Source organism: Cheilinus undulatus, linkage group 14 (assembly GCF_018320785.1).
Source record: "Cheilinus undulatus linkage group 14, ASM1832078v1, whole genome shotgun sequence".
Lineage (NCBI taxonomy): Eukaryota > Metazoa > Chordata > Actinopteri > Labriformes > Labridae > Cheilinus > Cheilinus undulatus.
In genome coordinates, this window is record NC_054878.1 from 20,433,077 (window position 1) to 20,440,468 (window position 7,392).

A 7,392-nucleotide genomic window follows, 5' to 3' on the forward strand; every position below is an offset into this window, starting at 1 on the left:
ATTGCCCATTTTCTGGTAAGCCAGCATTTCTTCAAGGCCCATCATATAATTCAGCAAAAAAGTAAACCTATACCAAATCTTTCAATTTTTGCTAAAGTTTTGCTGCCTTCAAAGTAAAGCCAAAATAAATAATTTCACAAGCATTGCCACCGCCATTGTAAATTGTTGGCTTAACTATGCCATTTATTTTCATTTGCACATTTTCTTGCACAATTTCTCTTTCATTTTGAATCCATCCACCCTTGTCTCTGTCTGCTCATTGCTCTCATTCATTGTGTTTTGCAAGGGCTGCTGTACTGTTCAAAACATGCTTGGACACACTGTGGTGCAGACCAGACTGGCAGGGGGCCACTCCACTCTTTTAAAGTTTTTCTACTTCATCAGGTCAGAATTGTGCATTTAGAGAAAAAAGTGGTGCACAGTTAGATTAATAAACCTTGTGGAGTGCTAGTTTGATTGAAAAGAGATCTCAAAAACACTGAGAGTGACAAGTGGAGTGGACTAGTGTTACCTTGTAGGATTGCCAACTCCACTCAGTGAAAACATGAGGTAAAAAAAGAGCTACCCACCTGCACAGAAACAGCATGCTGTGGACTTTGCTGAAAGCAATGGAAAGAGTCACATGAAAGAGAGGATTTAAGTCCTTTGTTTCTGCAAGACCCCCCAAAACATGCTGCATCTTATATACAGGCAGGGCCGCTCATGGGGGGGGGGAGCAAAGGGGAAAGCCAAATGGGGGGTCTGTGCAGGTCAGAAAATTATGGTCCACTGTAAAGTAAAGCTGTGAAAACCACATTTGACATGAATTTTGACCCGCTCTTCTTCACAGAATTGTTTTAATTCAGACATACTGGAGGGTTTTCCAGCATGAATTGCCTGTTTAAGGTCACACCACAGCAGCTCAATTGGATTTAAGTCCAGACTTTGACTGGGCCACTCCAAAATCTTATTTTTGTTTTTTTAGTCATTCAGAGGTGGACTTGCTGGTATATTTTTGGTAGACAGCAGGATTCATTGTTCCATCAATCACAGCAAGTGGTCCAGGTCCTGAAGCAGCAAAACAGCCACAGACCATCACACTGCCACCACCATGTTTGACTGTTGGCATGATGTTCTTTTTATCAAAGGCTGTTATTTTCACTCCAGATGTAGCGGGGCACACACCTTTCAGAAAGTTCAACTTTGGTCTCGTCAGTCCACATAATATTTCTCCAAGTGTTGGGGATCATTTAGATGTTTCTAGGCAAATGTGAGACAAGTCTTTATGTTCTTTTTTGTCAGCAGTGGTTTTGGCCTTGGAACTCTCCCATGATGCCGTTTTTGCCCAGTGTCTTTCTTATGGTTGAGTCATAAACTCTGACCTTAACTGAGGCCAGTGAGGCCTGCAGTTCTTTGGATGTAATCTGTGTTCTCCCGGATGAGTTGTCATTGCACTCTTGGAGTCATTTTGGTTTGCCGAACACTCCTGGCAAGGTTCACCACTGTACCCAGTTTTCTCCATTTGTGGATAATGGCTCTGACCGTGGTTCACTGGAGTCCAAAAGCCTTGGAAATGGTCTTGTAACCTTTTCCAGACTGATAGATTTCAATCACTTTGTTTATCATTTGTTCTTGAATTTCTTTGGATCGTGGCATGATGCGTTTCTTTTTGAGATCTTGTAGCCTACGTCACTTTGTCTGACAGCTTCTATTTAGGTGATTTCTTGATTCAACAAATCTGGCAGTAATCAGGCCTGGGTGTGGCCAGAGAAAATAAAACTCAGCTTTCCAAAAACGGTGGTTAATCACACTTCACTCATGATTTAACAAGGGGAGGATATTACTTTTTCACAGGACCAGATTGGTTTGGATTTTTCCCCCCCCTTAAAAAATGAAATAATCATTCAGACACTGCATTTTGTATTTACTTGGGTTGTCTTTGTGATATATAAAAATTGGTTTGATGATCCAAACATTTAAGTGTGATAAATATGCAAAAAACTCAGAATCAGAAAGGAGGCAAATACTTTTTCATGGCACTGTATACCAGTGTATGTTATCATGTGGATTTGACAGTAATTATGTAATTTTGAATGAAACTGGTATGGGTAAGAACTTCGGTGGTCTTATGATGGGTCCAAGACCCCAGGTTGGGTACCAATGCTACAGATATGTGCCAAATTTATCTCAATGAATGTTACAGAGCTGAGGACCAAGCAGCATATTTATACAGACTCAGTGAAACTCACTTTTCATGTATTGATTATGCTGTCATATGTATTAGCATTCCTCTAGCTACTACAGCAGCTAAACCCAACTACAGCACTGATTCATGCACTAACAACAAACATGTGCATCGATTCTTATTTGCATAAATCAAAGCTGGGAACATTATTATTTAGGAGAAAGTCATTTTATTTATCATTTTCTCTTAAAATGCCCTTCACTCATTGTTCACTGATTCATACAATTCCTACAGAGCTGTGCTCAGTTCCAGTCATGACGAACAGCATCCATATCACCACCAGCTGAAAGGCTTAATGTGATTCAGCATCAAAAACCAAACAGAGTGCATCCAGGGTTTTGTTCGCATAAACAGATGAGACCTTTTTCAAGATTTTACTGCAATAACAAAGAAGTTTGGCAGCCTTTAAAGCGGGGCAGCTCCTCAGAGACAATGCGACTTTATTTGACTCAGAATCAGGTAGATGTGCATTCATTTAACTCAAGGTGTGTCTGCTTGTGAGATGGGGTTTTGAATACTTCATGTCAGCTAAGAAGACAAGTAGCTTTTTGTGAATTTTTCCATGAATAATGTGCAATTTGCATGCTTAATTATGTATAATGTTGGCAAGAGAGCATGCACAGACCTTGAAGGCACGGCATGAAGGGGTTTTGTTAATGAAAACCTGCAGAAGAAGACCGCCATAGAAGGGTATTTTGTTCTTTTTGCAGCCTCATATTGCTATAATCCATTTCATTTTTCATGTTTGTTAAGGATTTACTTATCCTGCATAGACAAACTTACAATCTCGTTGACAAGTTAATCAATGAGTCATAACCACTTATATTTCCTGCACCTTTTATTTGCACTGGATAAATTATTTTAAATCTTATTGCTTATGATGATAATAATAAAGTATATGTCTGTATGAGAGACATATACTGGAGGGATTGTGAGTGTATTAACAAGAGCAGTTATTGTTTCAGCTGCTGCTCAGACCACATGTCCACAGATGATTATCAGGGTTGAAGGTCAGGTAAATAAGGTCCTTGATAGGTAATCCATGTTTGCAGTCACATAATCCTTTATGTTTGTTTGTTTTCATTACTCTTGTACAGTTCCACCACCTGTTCGATTTTGATTCAACACAGGCCGGTTAAAGCCAGAGCCATGACCCTTCAACGAAACATCCCACAGTCAGGGATGCCAGACAGAGAAGCTCCATAACAAGAAAGATCTGAAGCTAAGAAGGTGGAGGGAAACATCTATATCCACCTGTTCATCCACCCAACCATGTCAAGTGTAAGAGGGGCTTCTGGGAAAACCCTGAGTGGATCTCAGGCAAGACAGGCATGGCTGCTTTCTTCTCTGACACATTTTTGGTGAAATATTTACCAGTTTGAATTCCTGCAAAAATCCTGAGAGGTGTTATTAGCAGGTTATAAAAGAGATTGAAACAAATACTGATTTTTTATGTGCAACAAAAGAAATCAAAATGGTCGGGAGCAGGACTCATTTCTACAGGGTTATTTATAATGCGCTGCAAGGTAGTTGTCTGACAAAACTGTTAAAAGACTGCTTCATAAAGACGTTTCTTTTTAGTCCTGAACCCTGTTAACACATGTAGAGGACAAGATCTGCGAAGAAATACAGTAAGGCCTTGTCCACAGGGGTCATACAAATCAACATAAAAACAAGGTCTCTCACAAGAGCTTGAAGAGTTTACCTTTTAGTTCTCCCTCTGTACTATACAAGAACGGCAGCTGCACTTTTATGAGCACCTGCCGTGCTTTCCCCAGCCTGATCCAGCCAGTCCAGATGCCAGACTGAACCAGCATTGTGGAGGAGGCAGCTGGGAGGTTACCTGGAGAGATGGGGCTTGGGCCTGGAACAGGCCAGGAGGATGGCCATTAGGAGGCCAGAAAAGTACAGGATCAAAGATGACGCAGCTAAGTGCCAACCCGGCATATGCTCCCATACCTGACCTGACCTGACCTGTACTGTATGGTTAGGATGACCATATTATTATTAACCTTCCAAACGGGACACTTAGTCTTTATCTAAGCCTTAGTCATCAATATAGAATCCTGCTCTAAATAAGGTGTAATATAAGACTATTTAAACTGAGATTTTTTTGCAAAAATGCCCTCCTGAGCAGCTCATTTACATTAGATGTCACCTGCGGTAAGTTGAAAAAGTGCTAATTTCATCATGTCCCTAACATTTGTATTTGCTATTTGATATGACTTAGAATTTAAACATTTGAAGTGTGTGCAAAACACAGCATATTCATTATCTTGTACTTTTTGAAGAACGTTTTTTTTCCTGGGGTGCTAAGGAAAAAACAGACTTCTTTTATAGTATGGCAGCTGACCTTCCTAATGTTATAGCAAGCCCTGTCAGTATGATAAGCACTCCAAGACTGATGCATGTACAGACAAATCAGTATTAAGCTTTGTCATGCAAAGTGTTTTTCTATTGATTAAAAAGCAACAGTCTGGACAAAGACAATGATTGACATATGACAGATAAAGTGTTGCAGGCATGGCTTGTTGTTTTGGTATTTGAATTTGCTAAAATCAGTTCAAAAATGAGAGTTCAGTGGATTTCTGTCTGGACATGAGACACAGCTTGAAACAGGACAGTCCTGGTTAAATCAGGATATATGGACAATGTAAAACATGACACTTGCTCTCAGTAAGATGGGTTAGGCTCCAGCCAGCATGCCTGCTTAGCTTAGCTTAGCTTAGCTTAGCTTATCCTTGTATAGCTCAGTCCCTGGGAGAGCAAGATGAAAAACTAGTGTCCAGCACATTCAAAGAGCAATATTTTATATCTTAATTGTTGCCTTTTTAAAAACAAGGGAAGTGACTCCACTTCAACATTGTTTTAAAGTTACTGAACCTGTTGGGGAAATTACCCGACTAATAACTCACTCTAAAAAATACACATTGTCTTTTACTCTTTTTGCTTGCCAAGCTAAGCAAAGCAAATGTATGCTAAACAAGACCTAGCATAATTAACACTAAGCAGCTAACACTAAGCTAATCAACTAAGCTGAACCAAGCTAAGCCATAATAATTTAATTTAACAAGCCAAGAATACAGGCTAAGCCTAAACTTGCAGATATAGCTACAAATACTGCTTGGCATTTATCTAACTTCTGGCAAGATAGAATATTTCTTTAAATGCCAAACTACTTTATGAGCTTGAACTACATTTCAATCAGGAGAGACTTAATATTAGTTTAACAAGTATTTATTTTACAAATTGAATGACAGAGAATTGTATAAAGTCCTTGGTGATTAGACTCCACGATTTCATGTTTCATGTATTTGAAAGGATACTGACGCAAACGGAGAATACCCCCCTATGGAGTCTAGATACTGGTGGTGATGTTGAGAGATGCATGATCAGATGAGGAGTAGACTTCTAAGAAGCTGCCCAGGAACCAATAAGGTTGCTTGGAGGAGGAGACTAAGCTTTGCAGGATGAGATGAGCAGGAGACCTGCGAGGATCTGGACTAGTTGCTGAGTAATTGAATGGAGGTGCCCCTTCCAAAAGGACGTTCTAAGGGAAGCTAGGCTATACAGTGCTACAGACAGGTATAGTTGTTTTACCTAATTTAGCAAGTTTAAGGTCAAAATGAGCCAAGAAACAATATTAGCTCAGTTGTACAGTATATTGAAAGTTTTCTTGGGCCTTCATTTTTCACTCAGAAAGCTGCTGTGATTGGCATTATTTTGCAACATGAGCTTCACATACAGGCTACGTGCTCTTCCGTCTCAGCATAGCTTAACTGTTGTTTGGGTCAGCAGGCTTTGTCAGACAAACTCCACTAAAACTATTTATTTTAGTTTAGTTTTCAGTGGAAACATTGTTTTAATGAATTGAACATATCATGCCAACTGTAGCTTGTCTAATTATCAGCCATTAGAAGAATAAAGCAACAGCCATGAACTTACCTGAATGATAAATTCTCCATTCAGCACTTCAGGTCATTCAACATTCAGCTAGGCAGGGAACTCTGGATGAAGAGTGATGCAGGCTGCAGACATCTGTGAACCACTATCCATGATCAGAAATGTCCCAGTCATGACAACGTAGCTGTCTGTGTTCATGAACATGGGCTAACAGCTTGTACACCCACAACAGCAGGTAACTTGGGGTCTCACCTGTTAAGTCTCCACTAAAGTTTCTGTCCTCTCTCTGAGTCTCCATCTATAGAAATTGTTCTTCTGTGTACTGCAGGTCATAAAAGCTCCGGCTGATAGGATATGCTGAGGCAGAAGGACACAATGGTAGCCAAAGCTTGCACTGCAAAAATGTGCCAAACACAGAGGCTTTCTGGATAAAAAAAAAAAAAAAATGCTCCAAAAAACTTTGATATAGCATACAATTGATGCAGCATTGTTTTTAGGCCCATTTTAACCTGAAACGTTTTAAATTGCATGGAGCAACTGTACCATCTGTAGCACTGCATTGCAGTATCTTACCATGTACATTATTCAGCACAACTTAAAAAATGCTGAAATACCCCTTTAATGTGTCTTGCCGTTGTTTTCGCTAGTAGAGTTATTCACTGGGATTTGCTACTAAGCTCCGTATATTGCTGGAAGCATTATGGGTGTCTAAAGTCATATGTTTTCTATGAAATCTGAATGAAAACCTAATTAAGAGTAAAAAAAATGCTTCAATTTTCCTTTAAGGGCTACGCATCAAGTGATGTTTTCAAGTGATTCTATTATTAGCAGATATTAATGCTCTGACAACACAAATAGAGTGAGTGAGGGTGTAATGTAAAGTTATGTACCGGCAGTATTATTTGACGGGTGAGCTAGATAGCCTCTCCTATCATTAAGCTGAGGTTGAATTTATGATGAGGTAGCATCTTAACAGAACCCCGGGTCAAAATCTGGATAACCCTGCTTATACAAAAAGGATGTAAATACTATCCCCCAATACCCTAGCTAATGCCTTATTCCTTCTCTACGTTAATGAGATAGCCTTATTAGAAACCTCCACCCTGTCAAATGAACCACCCATAATGACGTCTCCATTGTGTGTTGGGTGGGTGTTGCTTCAGCTAATGGCTAATGTCCGGGGTTGTGATTAAAAGCTGCATGACCATGAACCATGAACTCATTTCAGCTCGGCTATTGTCTGCAGAAAGAGAAGATAAGCACTA